Source organism: Rhagoletis pomonella, unplaced genomic scaffold (assembly GCF_013731165.1).
Source record: "Rhagoletis pomonella isolate Grant_MI unplaced genomic scaffold, Rhpom_1.0 Rhpom_scaffold_00004, whole genome shotgun sequence".
Lineage (NCBI taxonomy): Eukaryota > Metazoa > Arthropoda > Insecta > Diptera > Tephritidae > Rhagoletis > Rhagoletis pomonella.
The window spans coordinates 68,198,517-68,224,204 of NW_023458558.1; the positions used below are offsets into that span (position 1 = coordinate 68,198,517).

At 38.1% G+C, this 25,688-nt stretch overlaps 1 protein-coding gene across 1 annotated transcript in view; it reads right to left on the reverse strand.

Annotated features, from left to right (window-relative positions):
- The window catches only part of LOC118738032 (F-actin-monooxygenase Mical), a gene marked incomplete in the record, with an annotated part of 215,264 nt that extends 203,431 nt beyond the window's left edge, over positions 1-11,833 (reverse strand). The window contains 2 exon segments of the mRNA XM_036468909.1: positions 10,506-10,818; positions 10,888-11,833.
- Between the last annotated feature and the right edge of the window lie 13,855 nt (positions 11,834-25,688).

Here is a 25,688-nt window from a genome sequence, read left to right on the forward strand (position 1 = left end):
CAAACAGAGGAAGGAGAGGAAGGGCAACTTGAGATGGCAGTCAGCGACACCTAACCCCCAGGCGAGGTCTTTAAGCAGCCTCAAGATACAAACCAACAAAAAAATCCAAACAAAAAAAGCAACTTAAGTAAACGCTGGGCATTCATTAGTTGAGGAAGAGCGAAAAAGTTTAACTTAGACGTTTACAAAGTTTAAATAGAGTGCACACATTACAGCATTTATTACGAAAACAGCGGACAGATGATGAAATAGGGAATTTCTCAACGCAACGCCAACAGCAGTTAGTACGCTATAAATAGTAAATGTTGGTGACTTCACGAGCGTTTATAATTGCCTTGCTTATGTTCAGATTTTTGCGTATATTTCTTGTTTTTATATCTAAACTTTTTTACAATTTGCTTTGTGTGAGCTACAAAGGCTATCGTTATCAGATAACTACATACAACAACCGATAAGATATGGCAATTATACATATGTACATACAAATGTATTTAGTATGAATGAAAAGAGAAACAGAGTGGTATATGGAAATTTGTTTGGGAAATATAAGTGGTAAATTTTATTTAAATATGTACATTAGAGTGTCCAAAAAGACCAAAGGTCTTTTTTTGGAACATCTTAAAAATGTCATTTAAAAACATTATTCTTCAAGTTTTTTAATTTTGAATGCATTTTGAAGAATCTTAGTTTAATTTAGATCCTATTAATAAATATAAGGGTATTGAGGGATAAAAATTGCAAAGGATATTTTAGTAAGGTAGTAGTAAAAAAATTAAAAGTCCTCTAAATTCGATTTGGCTGCTTTTTATAATATACTGGTTATGTAAGCTGAAACATTTTTGCCAAGAATGGTCTCGTTAGGTGGCTTTTGAAAAGCCGTATTTATACTCTGATTTGTTTCATATTTGGCATGTTTAGTTGAAACGTAATAAGACATATGTAGATTTGCAAAAAAAAGGAGCCGCTGGTGGTGCTGATGTCAAAATAAAACATACGCTTGACATAAAATGCATGTTTTCTTTCTGTTAAAAATTCTTTAAAGAACAATATTAACAAAACTTTTTCAATGGGAATTTGAGTAACGTAACGCCCGTTAACGTCACGTCAGATAATTCAGCTGATTTAAAATACAGTAGAAAAGATTTCTACATTTAAAAACTTGGAAAACTAACCTTAAACACTGCCAATATTACTACAAAAACTTTTATACAAATAGTCTTGCCCAATTCGCAGTGTTTTTCAATTTTGAAATCGAAGTCAAAATCCACTTCTGTTTTTGTAACGTCACGCCAGCGCATATGTTTACTAATATCTTTAAATCGCTACTACCAACTGTCGTAATTTGTTTACTGAATAAGGGGCCATTTTATTGCTATAAAAATCTACATCATTTCCAAGAGTAATGTAAGTGTACTTCAGAAACTGTAAAATGTTCTTTAGAAAGCGTCAAAACGAACTGACTCTTCGGAAGTACATTTTACGTTTTCTGAAGTACATTTGACGGGTTCTAAAGTACATTTTACACTTTCTTTGGAAAAGGTGTAGATGGACCCATGATACAAAATAGAAGGTAGTTTCATTTAATGACATTCGTTGTTGTTGTTAACCGATTGACATTTAATAAAATTATGACATTTCATCAAATTCATGCTACCTGATCACTAGAAGAAATATTTTTTTTTTAGCAGATTTTATTTTATGGACTTGAAAATTATGCCGGCTACATAATTTCGAAAATAGGGTTGACGAACGCATGAAGAAAGTGTGTACTTACATATTGTAGTTTAAAGTACAAAACCGCGTATCATCGTTATGCAAAACCGCGTAACTGACATTTTTTACCAAAAATTGGATTTGCTCATACAAGCTCTTGGCTCAAGCCTTATCCATTCGTCCTGAAATGCGATTTCTTTGTAAAAAAGAGAACCATTTTTAAATACGAGTGTTTTTATTCTCTAGAAAATAATCTATGCAACCTCACATACGCGGATTTGCATTTTTAATTAAAAATTTGTGAAAGTTAATGGCGATACGCTAATCACAAAGCCAAATTTTTTTAAATTCTGATGAGAAATTTAAAAATGAATTTTAACCAAAATATAAAAAGGTTTAATTTGGGAGGAACATTCTTCAGAATTCGATTTTTACATCGCAAGATTGCATTCAAAATAAGAAAACGAAAAAATTACAAATCAATGTGCGTGTGGTTTTTATTATAAAATAAAAAGAATAATTACGATGAAGTCTTCTTTAATAGTTTATATTTTATATGGTTTTAATAAAAATAGTGCGAGCTACGTAAGTAAAAAAATACCAAGCACTGATAATGGTTTTTGATTTGAAATATTATTACATTGGTATAAAAATGAGAAAGAAAATTCTGATTTATTGCCTTAATATTATCAAAGTGGCAAGGCCGTTGATAATACTCACAATTTATAAAACTTCAAAAAATTGTATTATCCGTCAAAAGTTTGAACAACCTTTTTTGTTGTATCATGGATAAATCTTCTTTAAAACTTTGACTTTTTCAATATTTTTTTTTAACATTTGGTCGGACGAGTGTCACGTAACGCCAGTTTAGAAATACCCATATATGCTATTTAGGCTAAAAAGCACGAATATAGGGGGTATTCATATTAAAATTTGCAAACAAATGTTTTGCCATATATTCTTGGGGCAGTCTAATGTACCAATATACATATATAGAATATAGCAACAGTTAACTAAATACATACATACATGTACATATATTGAAAACTAAAACGACGCAATATACAAAAATGACGGGGTTCATACTTCATGTGTTTGATTTGTTTCAAATTTTTAGGGTTGATGCATTAACATAAATAATAAATGAATATGAAATTTGAGCTTGATTAATACAGTTTTAAAAACATTACAGGACAAAAACAACAACAAATCGATTTAATAGTTTTCCAAATATCTCGAGAACGGGGCGAGAAAAAATTAAATAAAAAAACTCAAACACACATTAAAATTCTCTATAAAAAAAAATATTTTTAAACTTTTTTTCTAGAAAAATTTTTCACATACAAATTTTTTGATAAAAAAATAGTTTTTGAAAATATGCCATTTCAAAAATAATTGAAAAAAAACCACATGGTAGCTCTGAGTATTGCGCAATATTTAAGTATAGTATTATTGGGTGCACTCTACAATAATTTGAGTTATGACATTTTTTCACACCGAAGTTGTAAAATGACTACATTACAAATTGCTTGCACTTTATTACACTAAAATTTAATGGGCTACAAAACTGCATACTCAAAAAAATTCTAAAAACGATTAAAAAAATTTGTATTTTGTAATGTACTCATTTTACTCAACTTCGGTGTAAAAAAAATCATAACTCAAATTATTGTAGACCGCACCACATTTTGGTGATTTTTTTTATTTTTATTTTTTTCTGAGATGGCATATTTTCAAAAGCTAATTTTTTTTTATCAAAAAATATACATTTATTCGCGTACACAAAAATCTACCACAGTAGGGCAAATTGAGAGGGCAAATTGACATTTCATTCTGATGAAAAGCTGCTAGTTTCTGCTGGAAAAATTTGTGCCAGCAGCCATTTGCCAGCAAGAAAAACAGCTGATCAAAGTTATCTGTTTTCAATTTATGAAAATATGAAAATTTATTTTAGATTTAGATTTATTATTATGATTTTTATTAGAACCGCAAATGTATTGGAAGAAAACTAATACTCATTGACTTATGTTTGATTAGCAAATTGCTTTAGAAAACTTTTAATTTATTTTCTTTTCATGTTTTCTGTTTTATGCTTTTGTATGTAAACAAAATTTCGATCAGCTGTACTAAAAACTTGCAAGTTTTTGCTGGTTTTCCGTTCGCGAACTTTTGCTTACATTTCTCTCTTTGAGAGAGATCAGATAAAAATTCATTAGAATTTTGCTGCTGAGAGTTTTCTGCTGGAAGAATACGCGAATACACCTTATGTATGTGAAACATTTTTCAAGAAAAAAATTTTAAAAACATTTAATTTCATAGAGAATTTTAATGTGTGTATGTGTGATTGTTTTAAATTTTTTTTGTTTTTATGCTGCATCAACCCTAAAAATTTTTAACTAATCAAACACACGAAGTGTGAACCGCGTCCGTTTTGGTATGGAACGCCCCATATATATGTACATATGTATCTGTCTCCGGCTATCAATACACAGCTAAAGGCGTGTATTTTAAAAAGGTTTATTTGCTCGTAAACAGATTTATTGCATTATACAAACACATACAAATTTTAATATAAACGCATGTTTATGTATAAGTCCATACATATTTATGTATTAGCATTTTTCACACAATAGCAAGTCTATTCTGCATATTGCAGATGAGTTTGTAATTTGTAGAAATTCTGGCTTACATATGAATTTCACGGGGACTATTTTGTTATGCTTATAAGATTGATGACAGAATGCGAAAAGGGTTTAAAAATTTGCAGACAATTTATTTGCCGCTTACAAAATTTTTATTAGCAGCGCAGAATAACCTATTATTCAGCCCTCTACCTTACCGTCAAAGATGAATATACATACAAACCTATGTTAACTGTCCGAGAGAATCGAACCCACATTCCTTCTACTTTAAGTTATTACCTGTATGCAAAATTACAATTAGGTAGGTAAAAATATATCTAAAATTTATATGTACATACGTATATATATACTATATGTATAGCTACACAATTGCTTGTGGATTTTCTCGGGTACGTTTGTCCAACGCTTAACTCGCCAAATGGACAAATCAAATCATTTATTCACACCGCGCGGTAGGCGATAAGTAAAAGAATGGCAGTCGTCTACACCTGGCTTTTAAATACGTACGTACATATGTATGTAGGTACGTATTGCAAAAAAAAATTCGGAAAAACACGAAAGCATAATTGGATAATTGAACACATTTTGCTATAGCGGTTATCAAATAAGTATACAACACTCACATATGGACAATTTTTAATATTTATGTTTTTCATTATTTAATTTGAAAATTTCTTTTATAAAAATAGAGCTCATTCTATACCAAAAACCATATACATATAGTAAATCGAAATTTTAAACTTTGGGCAAAACTTAAAAAAAAAATCACAAATTTTCTAAAATTTTGAAACTTTGATTTATTAGAGTTTGTTACCGAATGAACTAAATTTTTGTAAACAAAATTATTAATTGCACTGGTTTACAGCAAGAATGTTCAATGGATGCCATTATCCAATTTCTATATAGAATTGCTCGCTGATTCCGAAAATCTTGTTAATTTTTATTCTATGGATAAGTTTTCGAGATATTTTCAATTTACCCGTTATTCAGCTTAAAACAAAAATTGGTTCCACTTAATCATGCATATCTTACGAATCAATTTAACAATCTTAATACACATGAAAGCTAATAAAATTCTCCATAAACCGTATATATGTACATAACTTTCCGATAGGATTTATAGTTTCTGACAAATTAATTAATGATTCCAGTTTTTTTTTTATTTTTTAATGAAAAAATTAAAAAGTCAAACTTTAACAGAAGAAAAATTTAAGAAATGACAGGTTCTGCGCCAAATTTTTGCATTTGTGCTAAAGCCAAATCAAATCAAGTTACTATTGAAGAAAATCGATGGATGAATACGAAATGAGTGGTCAAATGAAAATACGCAAAGATTTTTTGTATGAAAAATTAGTAGGAAAGAAAGTTACTCATACGTCACGTACACTAGAGTAACACTCTTTTCTGCTGAACTGACAAACGAATTTCAATAAATATTTTGGGCTGCAATAACACATCTTCTTTATATATAAAAATGAATTGTTGTTCGTGTGTTATCGCATCTCTCAAGAACGGCTCAACGGATTTGCTTCGTTTTTCCTTAATTTTGTGTCTTTCTATCTGTAGAAGGTTTGTAAAGAGAAAACTGGTAAAATGGTGTTGCCAGATATTTGCAATATCAGAAAAAAAAAATATTACAAATAAGCCGCAATAATGCCATTTCACTGAGAAAGCATAACAAAATTAATTCGGAAAAAATTTGGATAGGGTTACCACGATTCGAAAAAAAAGTTTATATATAAAAATGGATTGCTTTTATGTGTTATCGCAATCACCCAAGAACGGCTCAACGGATTTGCTTCGTTTTTATTTCATTTTGTGTCTTTCTGTCTGTAGAAGATTTGTAAGGAGGAAATTGGAAAAATGATGTTGCCAGATATCTGCAATATCAGAAAAAAATAATTAATTATAAATGAGCCGCAATAATGCTATTTCACTGAGAATGTATAAAAAAAATTAATTTAGAAAAAAAATTCGGTAAGTTGCTACCATTCGAAAAAAAATTATATGTTAAAATGGATTGTTTTCGTGTGTTATCGCATAACTTAAGAACGGCTCAAGGGATTTGCTTCGCTTTTATTTCATTTTGTGTATTTCTCTCTGTAAAATGAAAACCGGTGTTGCCACATATTTCAAATATCAAAAAAAAAATAATAATTTAATTTACATAAACCGCAATAATGTACATTACTGAGAATGCATTAACAAATTTAATAAAAAAAATAAATTGAAGAGGACAAAAATCTTTACATACAAAAATAAATTGCTGTTCGTTTGTTATCGCATAACTCAAGAACGGCTCAACGGATTTGTTTCGTTTTTATTTCATTTTGTTTCTCTTTGTCTGTAGAAGGTATGTAAAGAAAAAATTTAAAATTCGGTGTTTCCATATATCTGAATTATCAAAAAAAATTAATTTTAATAAGTAGTAATGCTATTCCACTGCAAATGTATGAAAACACTTAAATCAGAAAAAAATTTGCATAGGGTTCCCACCATTCGAATAAAATCTTATGTCAGGGTGTTTGTGGTCAACTCCTCCGAAACGGCTTGACCGATTTGTATGAAATGTTTTGTGTATATTTGGAAATATATGAGTATGCGATTGATATACTCATGGAAAAAATGGATGTTATTGGAAAACCGAATTTTTCATGCCGCATATCTCTGAAAGCGTTTATGGTAGGGTACTGGAACTTGGTATGGAGACATATAAAATCAGTTAAGAAAATGAGCGCGGGGAAAGGGTCGTAAAGTGAATCTCATGGCGCTAAGTGAAGAAGGCGTGGCACCTACTATAAAACCCACATTTTTCATACATATCTCTGGAAGTGTTAATGGTAGAGTACTGGATCTTGCTAGGGATATATATAAAATCAATCGCGGAGAAAAACTGGAGTTATTGGAAAAGGGGGCGTGGCACCTCCCATACGAAATCAAACGCATACTTATGAAAAAATTGATGTTATTGGAAAACAGGCGTGGCACCTCTCATATAAATCGAGTTTTTCATACTGCATATGGGGTTGTTCGAGTCGCAATCACAACCGAAGTGTTGTGCGCATTATTAAAGTATCACGTTCGGTGTGAAATTCCAACGTTTTATCAGTTGGGAACTTGCAACAGTTTTGCAAACTTTCATCAGCGGTGAAGTATTGCCGCTGTTATTACGTACCTCGAACGTGCCCTATTTCTGGATGTGTTCATTGTAGTCAAGTACGGTGGGGTGCAATAAGGTCATACGCAATAAAGCCATATGGCTTTATTTCCAATCAGAAAGAGAAATAAAGCCATACAAAAAATTTTGCAAATGAGAAATAAAGCTATATTCTGAAATCACACTCTCAAGGCGAATTAATAAGGCGGTGTTACCGGCGAATCTGAATTTTTTGCCGTAGAGAACATTACGTCCAAATGATGTGTTTGTTGTAATTCATTATTAAATTCCCCTTGGACACCCTCTTGAAATTGATACTGAATTATTTAAATTGATACAAATTATTATTAATAAAATGAAATAAATAATTATTTAATATTTCCGTATTTATTGGATATTGGAAAATAAATATATGTACTTAGGTAAGTTTTAATTTTGCGAGTGCATAACCTGGTGGGTGCACATTTGCTGGCTCCCCGCACCGCGCCGCGCCCGGTCGAAGGAGAGTAATTGCATGTTTAAGGTGACGTTGCAGTTCAAGGCGGTTTAGTAGTTTTGTTGCGAACTTTTTCCATTGTTTAAATAAAAGAAATATAAAAATTTTAAAGCGAAATAAAGCCATATGGCTTAATTACCAATTGTAGTTGGAAATAAAGCCATATCGAATTTATGGCCTTATTACCAAAAAAATATGCCTTTATTTCCAATATGGTTTTATTGCGTATGGCCTTATCGCACCCCACCGTCAAGTACTCTACTCTACTCAAATAAACCGAATTTTCCATATTGCACATTCCTGGAAGTGTTCATGGTTGAGTATTCGAACATATAGTAGTATAGAGATATACGAAATCAATCGCATACTCTTAGATAAAATTGGGGATATTTAAGAAGGGGGCGCGGCGTCTTCCCAAAGGTACTGAACATATAATACTTAGATCGTGTTTGTGAGTGAATCGATTTTAACGAAATTTTTTTTTTATGAGTAAGGTCTCTTCGTAGTTGTTCAGATTCCCAGTTTGACCTACCAGGTGGCGCTGGAGTCGTGTTATTGTTAAAGTCTTGGTTATGATCCGATCTGGCTTATATTCGAGATACTTATGTAATGGTAACGGTAAGGGCAATACTATTGCAAAAAAACAGCCGCCGGGTGACGCTGGGGTCGAGTTGTTACTGAAAAGCGTCAAGTGAGAAAAATTGCCGTGAATGTCCGATTACATCGACGGGCTGTATCACCGAGTATGCCGAGCTCCCGCGTGTTGCGATTGGCCCAATGAACGTGATTTGCGTGCTTCATACGGATACACCAGAATTGAGTTGTCCAGGGGTCAATCTCAAATGACCAGCATTATGTTTACCATCAGAACCGTTGCGCTCCTTGATAAGAGCTTTAAGGTATTTCGACTGAAATAAGTGTGTGTTGAACAACGATACTCACCAATTTTTAAATTGCCACCAACTAATCCATCTACTTTTTAGTACAGATGGGAATGATGAATGGGAAAAAGTTCTTCAAATTTATTTCATTTTGCGACTAACCGTTCTGTAAAACGCCAAATCATTGGAGAATTTCAAGAACTTCTTCACGAACATACACTTTCGTTAGGTTAATAAAGACGACAATAGAAATATGCCTTCGGACAACCACCAAACCGTAATATATATTAGCAGATAAATGTATCACTGTAAATCGTGAACGTGAATTGTTGGTGAAAATGGTTCTACCAAAATATTTCAATAAAAAAATAATTTTGGGCGGGACGAAGTTCGCCGGGTCTGCTAGTATTTGATATAAACCTTAAGCAAATACTTCAAAGATGGATGATTTTTATACTAGCTACTATCTCTAGCTATACTATATGATTTTATTACTAGCTTTTACTCGCGGGTTTTACTCTACGCCAGAAGGAATTAAAGAGGTCATGTGACTTGTGGTTCCGAGGTTATGGCTGATAAAAAATTCCGAGCCTATGTTAAGTGCTACGCCTCCTTTTACAAATTAATTTATTTATACCTTACTATAAGCACCTACCATAGATACATATGTCTGCATACTAAATGTCATGTTTATGTGACTTATGGTGCCCAAGTTAGCGCTGATAAAAAATTTCACGCCTATAGGATGTGTCACGCCCCCTTTTACAAACTCATTTACATATACATTAAGATAAGCATTTACCATAGATATGTTTGCATACAACTATGGGAGGTGCCGCGCCCCCTTTTCCTATACCGCCAGTTTTTCCCAAGAGTATGGAATTAATTTTATTTATCTCGACAGCAAGTTCCAATGCTCTACCACAAATATTTCAAGAGATATGCAGCATGAAAGTTTTAGTTAGTATAGGAGGTGCCACGCCCTCTTTTCGAGTACTACCCATTTTTCTCTATGTCTATAACCTTCCCAGGGTAAAGGCAATAGCGTGCAAAGTTTTGTGCGATTCCGTGCCGCGGTTCAGAAGTTATAAGGTAATAAGCAAACAGACATTCACATTTATATATATAGATAAGCAACTTTAAAAGAACTCCTCCAAAAGGGAAGTACATACGTCCTATAAAAGCCCTTCTGGAAGCCCTTCCATGGGTAGCGAAAGAAGAAGCCCTTCAATTTATGCCACTCAATAAGAAAAGGAATATACACAATTATTGCCGTTATAACATTTTCAATATCTCAATTCTATCGACTAGGTGTATGGTGTCAAGTTAGTACTACATACCATATTTTTCTTTCCCCAACAAAAAAGCTACAATTAATGCCATATTTAACCTTCCAATTTCGAAACGTGTAGTGCTAACTTGACAGGCGTTTTACTCTTATAATTTATGTTGTGGAAAAAGCTATGATGTTTCACTGGAGGTACTATTGAGAAGCAATGTGAAAGATTGAAGAAATACGTTAGTTTTGAGTTTAATCTCAGGTAACCTAAATGTTTGTTGGGTAATAATAGTTTTTATTATAAGTATATTATTAAATATTTACAATATGTACTTACATTTCTTGATATTTTCCAGTAGTTTAATTATTCGTTTAGTTTTATCCGTTTTACAGCTTGGAATCGTGGGTAAATACTGCGAATACAATTCCAGCGTCGAAGATTAGTTGTTTAAAGGAAATGGGCGCAAATAGTAAAACAAATCGTAGAGTAAGAAACCGGTTGCAGTTTGTTTATAAAAAAAATATTTTGAAACAGAATGATAAAAGAAAGGTAGACACAAAGATGACGCGGCGTATGTTTTTTATTAGCTTTTGTATATTTTTGCTGGACTTCCTGCGCTACAACACTATAACCATGAAAATATGGGAAACTGGAAATTTTTACAAGAAAATCTAATGAAATGCTGGCCCTCAGAAGTACGTAAATCTGAGAGGTTTACCATGTATTTCAGACGCAAGGTAGAAACGATTCTGCAACTTGCAATTTGCACTTTTCAAACCTACTATTTATGTGGCATGTACATACATATATGTAGATAATGAAAACTTTGATTCTACACCTTACACAAATGAACTCATAAGAAATGCACGCGAAAAACTAACGAACAAAGCCAGCTGCGGTTGATGGAGACCTGCTATTATATTGTGGGAAAGCTGAGTACATATGTGCACATTGGCATCGAACCATCACAGCTTACCGATTGCAAACAACTTTGTATGGCCCGAAAGAAGGCAATGACAGTATATACTGTCGATTGTCCACGTACTCTCAATTGCCTCCCGCCGTCTGTCCAATTCTGTGCTCTATGCGCAGGAGTATCATACATTTACATATGTATGTAAGCTCGAGTCCAATTGCTCACACGCGCTGTAGTGAATTGTTTTTATTCTTTTTTTGTTTTATAATGCCAAAAATAAATTTGGGAAACTAGTTTTATTTGATATCCAATCGATTTTGTACATATGTATAGGCACACATGGATGTATAAAAGAAAAAAAAATATAATATTTGTTGTAATTTTCACCAGATTATTAATAGACTTTTTATGTTTTGCATTCACTTGATTTTATTTGGATTTTCCCCGTTACCACCACATTTTCGGTCAATTTTTCATTTATTTTTTACTTTTATCACACTTATTTCCGTACATATATTTCAATGCAATCACTGGCTTTGTTTCGTAACTATTTACATCCGATTTAACTGCACACCATTTTATAAAACTTTTATTCAGCTCTGTTTCGGATTGTTATGAGTATTTCATTGATTGTTAACCGATTTAAGGCGTTTCTACTCCCAGGTTATTTTTATTTCTGAAATTAGGATCATTTGTTTTGCGCTCACCAAAACCCGTCAACTATGCCGTTTTGCAAGAAATGGATGCAATGACAGGTAGGGACGGCCCAAAAATGCAATACCGATAACTTCCCCCAATAGTGCAGTAATAGATTTTATTTGATCAGTAGCGTTGCCACCTACCATAAAATAGAAGGAGTATATACTACGTTTATACGCACATATTATTTGCATATAACAATTTGCGATATGGGAAACTTTGCTGTATAAACGCTGAGTTAATTTTTTATTCGCAAATAACTAAATCACGCAAATAAGTATTGATTAGTGGTACTATATGCAAATAAGCGCAAGACGCCGCCATTCTTATACTATGTTCTGACCGACAACGAACATCTTAGAAAACGTGTTTTGGGATTGTGGGCTGAAGGCTGTTCACACCGGCTGTTGGTGTTTTCGTTGACATTTCTTACATCCTCTGAGTACAGTTTTTCTAAACAAAAACAAAACCAAAATGCTTTTCCCTCATTTTCTTCGCATTAGCAACCTTTTACTTTCATCCTTTGTTTACTTTTACCAGCCAATTAACAATAAATCCGAAATGGCGTATTAAGGATGATAAAATATGACTTCCACTTCGATATATAATCGAAAAAAACTAGTGAAGACACCGATTGGAATGAGGGGAACGTGAGTTTTCAATTAGTGTTCAGCGAAAACTGGTTTTCGTTTGACAGATTTTACATGGACGAAAACACAAGTTTTACGTCGAGAACCAGTTTTAGCAACGAAAACATGTTTTCGATGTCGGTCAGAACATGGTATTAGGTTGCAAACAGAATGGAAGCGCAGCCGAAGACGAAGATGAAGACGAAGCCGAAGACGAAAAACAGTGCAGTAGTAGACATATGAAAGTGATCACAGTGCAAGCAAAGACGAAGACGAAGATGAAGACGTTCCCACGACAGTCGGGTCTACGTAACCGGAACGACCCAGATTTATATTTTTATTGTTTTTGTAGCAGCAGTACTCAACCCCCCGGGGTTTCCTTCGGCTTCGCTTCCACTCTGTTTGCAACCTTAGGTTCATTTTCTTTTTCGATGGTCATCTTACTGCCTTTTTGTAACCCCACGTCTCCTTTTTCTACCAAATATGTCTTAACATCTGTGAAATATCTGTTTTGACATTGTCCTGTTTTCTCATGCGGGCAACTTGCTGTCTTAACATACCACTTTCAAAATGGCATTAAGCCAATCAGATCGGTCTGTACCCAATGTAGATGGCGCGATAAAATGAAAACTGAGTTGTCAAACTACGAAATGACAGCTGATATTAAGACAGCGATGGTAAGAAATTCGGCAAGACAGATATGGTTTAAGAGTGGAAATTTGCGGTCTCCAACTACATTTCTGTCATACCACAGCTTTTTTAACAGAATCTGTAGAAGGTGGTGACGTGGGGTAATCAAGATGTTGCCAGTTCTAACTTTACTTTCTTTTTCGATGGTCATATTATTAATCAGGCAATATTAAAAAAAAGATTTTTTCACCCTCGAATAAACAGTGAGTTAGGTATTTGCAAATTATTTTTATTTGCAAATAGCTTACGTATAAACGTAGTAATATTAGGTTCATCGTAGTTCCATAAGTAACCATTCTTCTTACTATTTTTTTCTGGCAGGCTGTAGGTGTGTTTTTGGTTAGTGGATTTTTGGTTTTGGCACATTGTGTTGGTGTATTTTGAATAAATTGTAATAGAAATAAAATAAATTGTAATAGAAATTAAAGAAATTGTAAAAGATAAGAGGACATGCCAAAAACAGATGATTTCAGCTGTAGGCATTTTTTGACAATCAGCTGATAGTGTTTTTATTTATGAAACTGTAAGATAGTTAAGTTTACCACATGAGCCAGTTAGAACAGAGCAAGGGGGCACTACCTCAAACAACCGTTGCCTTACATTGTAACATTTGCATATATGTAGGTTACTTTTCGTCCTGAAAAATGGCTATTGGGAGCGTACGTTCCGCTCAAGTATAAAACTGACAGTTGAGTGGACTGTGTGTGTTTGCATAGAGAGTGTCAAGGCCGGTCCACATAGAACTTTCGCGTTGGCTTTGGCATTGGCCCTGGTTTGACAGAACGCACGTTAAATGTATGCTTGCTACAATGAACGCTTGGCAGCGAATGCTTGGGTCACTAAATTAACATAATAACGATAGATAAAAAAATATTTCATATCAATAATTGCATTAGAAACGATATTTCTTGCTCGCACTTCGTTAAAGAGGAAAAATATTTCACATAATTGTATTTATTTGCAACAGCTGACGAGCGACGCACGCGAAAAGTTCAGAGTTGGCGATCTTTTTGCTTTGTGTTGGCGTGAGCGTTGTCGAATTTTGGCTATGTGGACAGCTGCATTTGAATTCATGTATTCATACTCAGCTGTTGAAGCGACGCCAACGCAACGCCAAAGTTCTATGTGGACGGGCCTTCAGATTGGCAACCCTTGCGTCGACGGACCCAACGAATGTTGACCAACAGTCAAAAACAAGACCAATGAGAATATGTAGATAATTTACACATTGTTTGAGAAAAGTAGGCATCCAGTCAATAAACTATCTTCGAAAGGCCAGAAACAGTGATGCAGACATCAAGAGAAGTGGAAATATATTAGGAAAAAAATGTGAATGTTTTGCTATTGTCTCTGAAAATTGACTTATGTAAACCTCAAGTACGCGGCCCATTAACCAACTTTTTTTTGGTTCATGTACGCGGCCATAAGGAACAGCTGATTATTTTTGCAGACGCAACACCTTCATTGTGGCGTATCTCTACGGTACGAACGCCACTTCCATCGCATACTTTTTGAAAGGGCTGAAGAAAACAGGGAAACATTATTGCGAAATAGAAAACGCCATTAAACTGGCTACACACGACGAACATGTCATGATCATGAAATTAACAGTGGTTACATACGACGAACATGTACGCCAACATGCTCGCTGTCGTTTGCCACAGACGGTGAGCGGCTCATATGTGATTTTGTCGTGATAGCATAAAGATGGAGAGCGAGGACGCGGATGATGAAATTCAAATGCTTATGACTTGGGTTTTTTTATGTATGCGCTACTTAAATTTATTTATATTTTACTTCTATGTATGCACTGTGCATATACATATAGTAATTTAGCCTCATTTATCAAAAATTCAGTAACGTACATGGCTTGGCTGCACTTATCCGCCGATGTGCACACTGCAAGCATTAACACAAAATGCGGTTGTTGTTTTTGTTTCCAATGAGTTGCTCGCAAACCACCCTACAAACGACGAACATACTCGCATGCCCGTGAACCGCCCCATAAACGACGAACACGCACCGCGAGCCGAGCATGTGCGAGTACATGTTCGTCGTGTGTAGCCACTGTTAATTTCATGATCCAACTACACAAGATCTGACAAGATGAAGCAAAAGAAAAAAAGTAATTTTCCGGATGATGTTTGTAATTTCGTCGCCATGCTATTTTCTTTGAAATGAACCAAAAGTAAACAAAGAATATTGTGGCGAATACTGCGGCAACACAAAGCGAACAACGAGAAATAGGCAGAATGTTCGAGGAATGACGTAGAATGTTCCACAAAGAGAAACGTCAAGTTGGATGAACACTGCGAACAGCGAGAAAAAGAGAATGAGCGATAAACTTCAGAACGTTCTAGAGTTGCCATAAGTGTGAGCGCAGGTATATAAGAGCCACGACACAGCGGAGTGGAGTGAGTTGCAAGTCAGCAAGCTACAAGTAAAGTGAGCAGAGAAGCGAATTGCGAATAAGCAAGCTATAAGTTTAATTGTGTGTAACAAGTTCAGTAAAGCGTTGTAATTGCCTTAACAAGTATTGTAGTATTTTTACTGTATTAGCAAGTATTGTAAAATTGTTTGTTGTACAATAAAGTTAATTGTACTACAATTCGGTCATCGTTAGCATTTATTTAACAATCCAGCGATTCGAGCCCGAGTGTATTTGGGAAATCCCTCAAGGTTTCGAGGATAATCGTAACAATATGAAGACGAAGCATAAAGAAAATAATGCAAGCAATTTGTAAAACATGTTTGTGCTAACCAATTTATTATTTTTGTACACGTTTTGCAACCAATCACGGCGCACTCCATTCTAATTACATTTGCGTAAAAAGTTTAATGAAAATCGCTTAGAAATCACTGAAATAAACCACCGACAAAATACACATAAAGGAAGAAGCAAAACAAACAATTTTTTTTTTAGTTAAAAAATGCCACTCAGCATTTAAAGAAAATGGCAGAAATTAATAAATAAAATCCTTACGATGCCAGGTTATACTTATAATTTTACAAAACGTCTGTGGAAAGCAACTCAAAGTTGTGTGTAGTTTAATCATATTTCTGCAACAAATGACAGAGATGTGGTGATGCCATCCAGCCAAAATGAACTCCATACGCCAAGAGAGTGCAAGTGAGTGAATTATAAAATTAAAAATGATACACACATACTGTAGCGAATACTGCGGCAACGCGAAGCGAACAACGAGAAATAGGCAGAATGTTCGAGGAATGAAGTAGAATGTTCCACAAAGAGAAACGTCAAGTTGGATGAACACTGCAAACAGCGGGAGAAAGAGAATGAGCGATGAACTTCAGAACATTCTAGAGTAGCCATGAGTGCGAGCGCAGGTATATAAGAGCCACCACACAGCGGAGTGAGTTAGTTACAAGTCAGCAAGCTACAAGTAAAATGAGTTGCGAATAAGCAAGCTATAAGTTTAATTGTGTTAACAAGTTTTGTAAAGCCTTGTAATTGCTTTAACAAGTATTGTAAAGTGTTTTCACGATATTAGCGAGTATTGTAAAGTGTTTGTTGTACAATAAAGTTAATTGTACTACAATTTGGTCATCGTGAGCATTTATTTAAATCCAGCGAAACGAGCCGTAGGATATTTGGGAAATCCCTCAAGGTTTCGAGGATAATCGTAACAATTGGTGTCAGAAGTGGGATTATTAAATAAATACCGAACGATAAACTTTTGAAAATGGTAAAAATTCAAGACCTAACCATCGCGAAACTCAAACAGGAGTTGGAGAAGCGAAATTTAGCAACCTCCGGAAGAAAAGTGGAGTTACTATCATGGCTGCGAGAGGCTATGAAAGCAGAAGGCATCGACGTGGTCAAATACGACTTCCAGGATAAACTCGACGATGCATCCGCAAAGGATGAACAGAAGGATGAGGCCGCTTGTTCGTCGAAGGATGTGCAGCATACATCCTGGAAAGTTGAAGAACAGCAAAAGTCTCCAAGTTCATAAACAGCTATGGACAAGACACGTTATTGGCTGCCATGCCATAGATGTTATCACAGCTGTCGTCACAGATGCAAGCACAGGATACACGCATGTCACAGATGTCATCACAGCTGTCGTCACAGGTGCAAACACAGCTTGAATCAAAGAGGTCGCAGTTGTCGTCATTGGTCTCATCGCAGCTAGATAAAAAGATCACACAGCTGCAGGAGAATTTAATCAGAGACAACGCGCTACTCAGGAAAAGACGGGATAAAATCGAAGATAAGCAGGATAAGATCGAAGAAAGACAGGGTAAAGTCGAGGAAAAGGTGGGTGAGCTGGAAGGTCGCCTCCGAGATTTGCAGATGAATCGTCCGGCTACTTCAACGAGCGCTCATAAGGTAAAAAATCCATCCTTTGACGGCACGATTCCTTTTCAGTTCGAGAAGACCGCAACAGCAAATAATTGGATCATGGAGGATAAGTCCGCTGCACTATTCATTGCATTGAAAGGACCTGCAGCGGAAATCTTACAGCCAATGAGACTACAAGAATTTGCTTCAGAGATCGAGAGGTTGGCTCACTTAGCTATTGAAGACGCATCTGGTGAACACCTCGAAAGGGTAGAGATCCAGAGGTTCATCAACGGAATGCGAGACATGTATACCAAGCGCGAGACGTATGCGCAACAAAAATTCTACACCGGACGCACTTATTGGTAAAACCCTGGCTAAGACGCAAAAATATGGACGCATCCCAATTCGAGTACTTAATGAGTTCAAATCACCAATCATACTCCGAAGAGGAACTGTACTGGGGCAATGGCGAGAGGTAGAGGCAATCTTCAACTGCGAAAAATTACCTGAAAGCGATTCCATTGGCGAGAATGACATTGCGGAAGACATAAATGCTTGGACGGAAGGGTTTGAAGAAAAATACCAGCACAAGGCTAAGGAACTTCTCTGCAGATACTCCAACATATTCGACAAGGATGGCAACAAACCAGGCAGGACAAAAGTTGTGAAACATCGCATTAATATTGGTGATGCAAAGCCAATCCGCCAGGCTCCTCGAAGTGTTCCACTTGCCAAACGTAAAGCGTACGCCAAATAATAAAAGAAATGAGCGAGAGTGGTGTGATTGAACCATCAGCGAGTCCATGGAGTTCGCCGGTAGTACTTTTGAAGAAGAAAGATGAAATGCGGTTCTGCGTAGACTACCGGAAACTAAAGGATGTGAAGAAAAAGGACAGCTATCCTCTTCCAGGATCGATGACACTCTGGACCCGTTGACTGGAACAAAGTGGTTCTCAACACTCGACCTTAAGAGCGGTTACTGGCAAGTGGAGGTAAGTGACGAGGACAAGGAGAAGACAGCTTTCAGCGTTGGTGACGGTATGTGGCAATTGATGCCCTTTGGATTATTCAACGCTCCTGCAACTTTTGAACGACTTATGGACCATGTGCTCAAAGGACTGCATTGGAAAACATGTTTGGTGTATCTAGACGACATTATCGTATTGGGTAAAAGCTTTGAGGAACACCTGAATAATTTGGTAGAAGTTTACCAGAGGATAGCTGGCGCTGGTCTGAAGCTAAGTGCTCACTGTGCAAGAAGGAGGTGAACTACTTGGGACACAAGGTGACAACGGAGGGCGTCTGTACTGCGAGGGAAAATATAGAAGCAGTAAAGGATTGGCCAAGACCTAAGAACCCGCACGAACTACGAAGTTTTCTTGGGCTATGCACCTACTACCGCCGATTTGTTCCGAATTTCGCCAGCGTTGCAAATAGCCTCCACGAGCTCACTAGGAAAAATAGAGCCTTCGAGTGGAACAAGGAGCAGGGGGAGGCTTTCCAAACTCTGAAGGAACGGCTATGCACTGCACCTATACTAGCGTATCCCGTTCCAGGTGCAGCGTTTATTTTGGATACGCATGCTAGTGGTTATGCCATAGGAGGCGTACTGTCGCAGGTAATTGATGGGCAGGAGAAGGTAGTTGCCTACTATAGCCGGTCGATTGGACAACCAGAGAGGAACTACTGCGTAACTCGGAGAGAACTACTAGCGTGGGTGGAGTGCGTCAAACATTTCCACAAGTACCTCTATGGGCAACGTTTCCGAGTTCGAACGGACCATACAGCGCTGAAGTGGCTACTACAGTTTGAGAATCCAGAAGGACAACTAGCTCGGTGGATTGAGAGACTGCAAAGTTATGACTTCGCTATTGAGCACCGCAAGGGAAGTGTCCACGGAAATGCTGATGCCATGTCCCGTCGACCTTGTTGCCTGGAATGTAAACTGTGCTCAAAAACTGAGGGCAAAGAGGGCATTATAGAAGTCCGGCTAACGACAATAACACCAGCGGAAGAGTGGAAGGAAGAACAGATACGAAATTATCAACAGAAAGATCAAGATCTGGAGCTTTTGATGCATGGACTGGAGGTAGACAGAAGGCCAACTAAGGAGCAAATGGCAGCGGAAAGCCTAATCGCAAAGGCATACTGGGCACAATGGAACAGCTTAAAGTTGATATCTGGCTGTTTGCACAGGGTATGGGAAACTGAAGATGGGCAGTGCTCCCGCAACCTAATAGTAGTTCCAAGGGTAAGAATTCTGGACATTCTCAAGGAATTCCACAATGGTCCTAGTGGAGGGCACTTGGGAATCACGAAGACCCTGGAGAAGATCAAGCAGAGGTTCTATTGGGTGGGTTGTCGGCAATCGGTCGCAGAGTGGATTGCTAACTGCGCGGAGTGTATTGCAGCTAAAGGCCCGAAATCCCTACAATTGGGTTGCGAGATACGACCTATAGAGCTGCACTCTGACCAGGGAAGAAATGTTTAACCGGCGGTGTTCCAAGAGATGTGCCAGATACTGGGTATCCGGAAAACTCGAACAACGGCTCTTCATCCCCAATCAGATGGCATGGTGGAACGGTTCAACCGAACCCTGGAAGAGCATTTGCGGAAGGTCGTGGACAAGAATCAAAAAGATTGGGATGTCCGCAGCATGGTTGCCACAATAGGTATCTTTCTACCAAAAGTGGTAACTTTTAAACGGTTTGGTAACTAGGAAACTTTTATTTCATTTTGGTAACTTTTACAACTAAATATCTATTTGCATTACTAGAAAGAAATGACTTATGTTTTGCATGTGCGTAATTATAAAAGCCCTTCGAGTTTCAGTGGCAGCTTTACTGACACTTCTACAAAGTTACTTCGATAAAGGCCTGCTCAAACAGGCGCGGTGCGGTACAGCGCGGTATAATCCCGTACGATACGCGGTAACGATATACGCAAAGGCACTCAAACAGGCGCGGTGCGGTATAGCACGAAACATTGTTGCCATGTGACGGCACTCTACGCATTCCTCCTTCTAAATTTATACATATATTATAAATCTGATTTTCGCGATGGACCGCTCAAGCTCTGAGGACGAATTATTGCTATTAGCAGCACTTCTCGACGAAGAAAACAGAAGGTATGAATATGCCTACATCTTTGTTTTATCCTGCAAAGTTCTTAATTTATGTATATGTTTAAGAAAAATAAGATGGGTTCACGAAATAAATTTGAGAAGAAAAGAAGGTGGTGAATTTTCCAGCCTGATGCCCCAACTGCGTAACCACGAAGAAAGATTTTATAAATATTTCCATATCTGCGCTCCATTATGTACCTTTTGCGAAAGAATTTTAAATTCCAGTAAATTTACCGTTCATATTTCTGAGCAACATTGCCAGATTTGAAAAACATTTTTCAAACAAACGAAAAAGTTCAACATTAATTTATTTACTTTGTGATAAATAAAACCAAAGAATATTACATTTATGCCAACAAATGTATTACGAGCACTTTTAAACTCGCGTTTTTTATAATGAAAAAGGTAGAATTTATAATCTGTAGCACTTTTGTAAAATATGTGGTAGAACTCTAACTCTAAATTGCAACTCTGCTTACGATATATCTTCTTATACCGCGCGGTGAACGCTGCATGCTGCGGTAGAGTTCTGTACCGCGGTGTACCGCACTTCCAATACCGCGTCTGTTTGAGTGCTCCCATATACCGCCATGGTATTTGATACCGCATATCGAACGGGATTATACCGCACCGTGCCGCACCGTGCCGCACCGCGCCTGTTTGAGCAGGCCTTAAAATTAGAGTCATCTCATATTCGAATACTGGAAATATTTCAATTACAGTGGCTGCACCAAGGGCTGCACTTCTAAAACAACTTTCGAATTTTTGCGATAAATTTTGAATTCTACCATCTCACATTTTAATAGTGGCCATCTGGCAATTTTCGGTATGGTCCATAAATCGTTTTGATTATTCCGGCACGGATGGTTAAAATCACCCGCAACTTTTTTTTGTGTGCCGGTGCCATTATTCCGTGAGTCGCAAATATCGGCACATTCCGAACGAAAAATGACACTGAAATTGGCACAACGTCGAAACCGGTTTGTATCCAAACCAAATTTGACAAGGGATGATGGAAAATCGCTCCACATTACATCATACTCCTACCCTGTCGGAATCACCAACAACGAAAATGAGAATAACGGCACATGCAACAGTTAATTGTAAGAAAAATATTTTCTAATAAATAAAAATATTATAACTGTCAATAGCATTTTCAATCTTGATAATTTATCAAGAAAATAGATTTAAACTTCTGTGCTAGAACTGGGAGTTCTTGATAAATAATCAAAAATTGACAAATTATAAAAATATTGAATTTATTAAGTCACAGAAACGGGCTGTAAGTATATACACATTTGTTGTGAAATATAGCAGTTTTATTCAGTATATTTTTTTCTCAGTGAAGAAGTGAAGATTTTGGTATTGAAGATTTGGTAACTTTTGGTAACATTTCTTAAGAGATTTTGGTAGAAAAAAATGTTGGCGAGTGGCAACCATGGTCCGCATACCCTTGTTCCTGATGGGATACCGGTCAGCAGTGCATGAAACAACGGGTAAAACTCCTGCAAGGGTAATATTCGGCAGTGAGCTCCGTTTGCCTAATGACCTGACGTTTGGGATATCTGGTGATGCTAGAAGAATTGGAAAAGAGACGTCAAACATCCTGTATTAGATCCAGACCGTTGGAAGACCAAGAAACAAGATGAAGGTGGTCCACTTGGAAAGGCTTGCAGCTTTTGGAACAGCAAGTGTGTCTGACCGGGACGATCAGACTTAGGTAGAGGGCAGTGTGCCGAATACTGCGGCAATGCGAAGCGAACAACGAGAAATAGGCAGAATGTTCGAGGAATGAAGTAGAATGTTCCACAAAGAGAAACGTCAAGTTGGATGAACACTGCAAACAGCGGGAGAAAGAGAATGAGCGATGAACTTCAGAACATTCTAGAGTTGCCATGAGTGCAAGCGCAGGTATATAAGAGCCACCACACAGTGGAGTGAGTTAGTTACAAGTCAGCAAGCTACAAGTAAAGTGAGTTGCGAATAAGCAAGCTATAAGTTTAATTGTGTTAACAAGTTTTGTAAAGGCTTGTAATTGCTTTAACGAGTATTGGAAAGTGTTTTTACGGTATTAGCGAGTATTGTAAATTGTTTGTTGTACAATAAAGTTAATTGTACTACAATTTGGTCATCGTGAGCATTTATTTAAATCCAGCGATACGAGCCGTAGGATATTTGGGAAATCCCTAAAGGTTTCGAGGATAATCGTAACAATACAAATTAACACTTGAAGATTCAAAAATATTAAAGTTATGGAAAGACATATACATAGATAGATAGATAGATAATTAATAGAGGTATGCACTGCGACCGAAAGGTCTATTGTGCCCTCAGCCATTAACAGTACCTCATCTAATCCTAGAGAGCCCAAAAATTTGAGGAGATCCACAGGGATTAGCGATTGTATTGCTTCGTCACTTGGCCAGTTATGGCCCAGGTACCTCTCCCGTCTTCTCGCGACCGCCTCGCATTCGCTAAGCAGGTGCACGGGAGTCCCCACAGTCACGTCGCAGAAACGACATAGGTCGTTTGACCAGATCCCTAGCTTGATAATCGCCCTGTACCTCGTAAGGTTGTAGCCTCCCAGTAGGTGTTTTGCTTGACGTAGACCTGTAGTGTTACGCCAGTGTTGATCCCTTAATCTCTTCCTTTCTTTCCGCAGCTCTTCCTTGATTGTGCTAGGTCCAATCGCTAGGAAGGGCTCAGGCCCTATAGGCGACGAGGCGGCCGCCATTCTAGCTAGTCCGTCCGCTTCCTCGTTGCTCGCAACTCCTATGTGACCTGGTACCCAAGTTAATTGGATTTCCTTGTGCTCCGCCAGGCTGTTGAGCCTATCGATGCACCAAGGACGACTTGACCTCAAATCATGAGAGGGCCTTGAGTGCCGCCTGGCTGTCGCTCAATATTAAAATTCTCTCGTTACGGTAATTCCTACGTAGGTTAATCTGTGCACACAGACTGATGGCATAGACCTCCGCCGGGAAGATACTCGGGTATGCCCCCATAGGTACCGAGAGCATTACCCGTAGACGCCAGCGCCAACGCCTTCCGGAGTCTTCGAGCCGTCTGTGTACCATTGCAACGAGCTCGATTGGATAAGCCTCTCCATGAGAGAGGTGCAAAGCTCTATTTTGAAATTCCTGTCAAAGTTAACCATCTTAGGCCTGTGTCTCTGGGGAGTAAAGCTAACGGAACTTGGGAGTTCGCTTTGCAGCCTGTTCTATGGTAAGGTGCAGCGGCTTGAGCTCGAGAATCACCTCCAGCGCTGCCGTCGGACATGTTCGCATTGCCCCCGTAATGCATACACATGCCAGACGTTGAAGCTTGGTGAGGGATTGCCTCACCGTAGTGAGAGTGGTTCTCGAGACCCAAGCCACTGCTCCATAGGTGACTATTGGTCTCACTATCATGGTATACATCCATCTCAGGATCTTGGGACTATAGCTCCATGTCTTCCCTGCCAGGCGTTTGCATACCATTAGTGCCCTCGTAGCTTTGGAAGTGACCGCGTCAACATGTGCCTTCCACAGAAGTTTAGGATCCAGTGTTAGTCCCAGGTATTTAACTTCGGTGGCGACGTTAATGGCGACCCCATTCAAAAAAATGTTCCTCATGCCTGGAAGCATTCTTCTTCTAGAGAAAGGGACAATAACCGTTTTAGAGGGATTGATGCTGAGGCCCATGTCCACGCACCTGCTTCTTGCCAGGTTTAGTCCCCTTTGCACTATATCACAGAGAGTGCTCACGAACTTTGCTCTGGCGATAATTACAATGTCATCCGCATAGCCTTGGCAGCGGATGCCATTGTCCGTGAAAATCCGAAAGAGTTCGTCCACAACGAAGCTCCACAGGAGAGGGAATAAGACTTCTCCCTGCGGGCAACCTTTTGTAGTTTTAGCTGTACCACGTTGCCTCCACATTGCGGTTTTCAAGTGGCCGGTCGACACTAATATGAGAGGTGTTGTCAAACGCCCCCTCGATGTCGATGAAGGCACAGAGTACTGTTCCCCATACTCAAAGGCATCTTGTACTACCGTAGGCAAGGTATACAGTGCGGTGTCCGTAGACCTGCCCACTCTGCAGGAATGTTGGTCGGGGTGTAAAGGCACCTGTTTAAGGGTGTTGTTCCTGATTTCATGGTCGATAACCTTCTCCATCGCCTTAAGCAGAAAGGAGGTAAGGCTTATCGGCCTGAAGGACTTAGCTAGAGAATAATCTCTCTTTCCTATCTCCGGGATAAAAATAACCCGAGCCCTTTGCCACACCTCAGGGATGTGAGCGAGCGCTAGGCTAGCCCTCATGATGTACACGAGGTGTGGAAGTAGGAGCTCCTTGCCTTGCTTCAGCAACACTGGCCTGATGCCATCCACCCCGGGGGATTTATACCGATCGAAGGAGTCCATCGCCCAGCAGACTGATCGGTGGGTAAATAAACTCCTAGCCAGCTTCCAGTCCGCTGGGGACGGTCTAGTCCGTGGTCTAGTGGGAGTGGCATCCGGGAAATAGGCCGAAAGCAGGGCAAGTGCCCTTTCCTCTTCGTTGCCTGAGTAAGTGCCATTGGCTAGCTGGATTGCTAGTCTGGTATCTGTATGGTCCCTTGTAAAGGCCTTGTGCAGCCTGGCGGCTGAAGGAGGCGATGTATAGCCTTCCTGATTTCTTTACTGTAATTAGTTAGACTTGCTGAGTACTCAGCCCAGCGGCCTGTGCGCTTTGCTCTATTGAATAGTTTGCGTACCTCCTTTCTGAGCACCGATATCTTCCGAGACCACCAGTTGGGCTGCGCCTTCCCTCCTGGTTTTGTCTCCGGGCAGCTTGAGTGAAAGGCATCTACAATAGCGCCATTTAACTCATTGACGGTGATCTCTAGGCTCATGCAGTTAGTGTACCTACTCCAGTTTTCCTGGGGTTCCTGTTTGCCTGCCTTGTTTTGACTTCTACTCCTAGTGCAAACTGGATAATCCTATGGTCTGACAGTGAGGGCTCCGATGAGACCCCCCACTGGGTGACCAGAGGACTAGCCAGTCTGTTGCTAGCGTGATGTCTAGTACCTCCTCCCTAGCCCTCGTTACAAATGTCGGTGTTTGGCCAACATTGTGTATGCTTAGTTCCTCACTTAAAATGTACTGTAGGAGACACTAACCTCTGCGGTTCG